Source organism: Anastrepha obliqua, chromosome 1, assembly GCF_027943255.1.
Source record: "Anastrepha obliqua isolate idAnaObli1 chromosome 1, idAnaObli1_1.0, whole genome shotgun sequence".
NCBI classification, from domain to species: Eukaryota; Metazoa; Arthropoda; class Insecta; order Diptera; family Tephritidae; genus Anastrepha; species Anastrepha obliqua.
The window spans coordinates 83682179-83684019 of record NC_072892.1 but is presented as its reverse complement, the minus strand read 5'-3'; the positions used below and the strand labels follow the sequence as shown (position 1 = coordinate 83684019).

The 1841-nt window shown below is 34.9% G+C and overlaps 1 pseudogene; it reads right to left on the bottom strand.

Moving 5' to 3' along the window:
- Window positions 1-395: 395 nt before the first annotated feature.
- On the bottom strand, window positions 396-567 carry LOC129236495 (U2 spliceosomal RNA; annotated as a pseudogene).
- Between the last annotated feature and the right edge of the window lie 1274 nt (window positions 568-1841).

Genomic DNA, 1841 nt, shown 5'->3' with positions numbered 1-1841 from the left:
TTCATATAAAAAAAAGAAAAATACCAGTCTAACGGTTAGACGCGATAGAAGTGAAACCTTCCGTAAAACAAACTGAGAGAGAATAAGACGAAAGCAGCATTAGGAGCGGGATAATTATAGGTTCATTATAATATTGCTATAAAGTTCATATTTTATTTTCTTCATTTTATTATTATTCATCCTCAATGTTTTCAATTTCAACAAATGATACGAGTGGCTTATGATAGATAAAATATGATACAAATGCTTTGGTTTCGACGTTGCCAAAAGAAATACCCAAACGGACCGAAGAAACAGACTTACAAATTTCTTCCATTTTCGTCTACTTGTATTCATATAAAAATTCATGTCTCTTCCCACCAAAGCTAAATGTATTAGTATATTTCTTCTTGTATTTATTCAAGGCCGAAATCCCGGCGGTACTGCAATACCGGGCCAACCCGTGGCAGAGGTGGAGCAAGCCCTTAAAACACTCCGCCCATTTCCAAAAATCAGTTTAACATTTGTTGTCCTCCGATGGAGGATCTATCAGATGTTAAGCTGATAAGAACAGATAGATAAAGTGGGCTTTAAGACCGTTTTCCCCGGGGGGACATTTCCCCCCCGGGTTGATACATAAAAAAATTCCCGCACTCTTTTCGAGAGTGACGGTTCGCTAGATATAAATAAAAGATTATGCTGCTTCTTAGCTAAGGTTACAGCGATCACTTTGATCTTAGCCATAAGGCCGAGAAGCAATAACCATACACAACCAACAAACTACCTAGTCAATACATTTTCTAATAAACCTTTTGAGAATTACACGCTCACAAAAATTAATGTACGAAATATTTATACCGATTCACTTAAACTGACTTTCAGTATGTAAACCAAAAATAGAAAAGCCAAAAAACTGTTTTCAATAAATAATTAGAAATGTCCTACAATGCAAATTTCAAAAAAAAAAATTTTTTTTCTTGTGATTCGAACCAAGAATTTTGGATCGGAAGCTCACATTTCTAGCCGCTCGGCTATCGCGCCATGCTGTCGGCGCTGGCCTAAAAGTTATTTAGTTCGTCGCTACGTTTATATGTAATATTCGTAGCCAAGAAGGTCGCTTTTTTCGTTTCACTTTTTCTCAAATCACTCCCAACGATTCTAAAGAAGTTTTCACTTCAAAAATCAAAATATTGTACAAATTGTGTTTTTTAGTGAAAATTGCTACAGAACTTGCTCGATTCTTAGATTAAGTTTCGAATTAACAATAATTTTATGTGTACAACTTTTTTTGAATAAATATACGAATTTTTTGTTACTGTGAAACGATTTGTGTCGTGTTGCTAAGTTGCCAATTTTTTTCGACGGAGAGTAAACATAAACACAGAGGTTTGTACGCTCTTTATGAACAGAAATGCTTTAGTACACATACACGAACGCCGAACTACTGATTTGTGTTTTGTGTGCAGTTCGCTATTTCCGGTATGTAGCTTGCTCACGAGTAGGCAAACCATCGTCATTATTCATTTACGCGAAAGATGGAAAAACCAAAAACCAAACCACAAATAATTATATATTTTTACAATTTACTTACATTTTTGGTTAAAACCGATCGTTTTCGGGCGTCTGACAGTTCGCTGAAAACAGTACGTTCAGCACGCATTCACATATGAGGCAGCTAGATAAGAATTTGTACAGCGCTTTATAATCACAACCATTCAAAATCATGTTTATTTAGAAGAGATTCAATGTATTTTTCCCAAAATATTCACAACAAAATTTTTTATAGACAGGACAGATAAAATGACATACGGGACAAGTCGTGGTAGTTACTTTTTTAAAAGGTTTTGTATTTAGATTAGGGA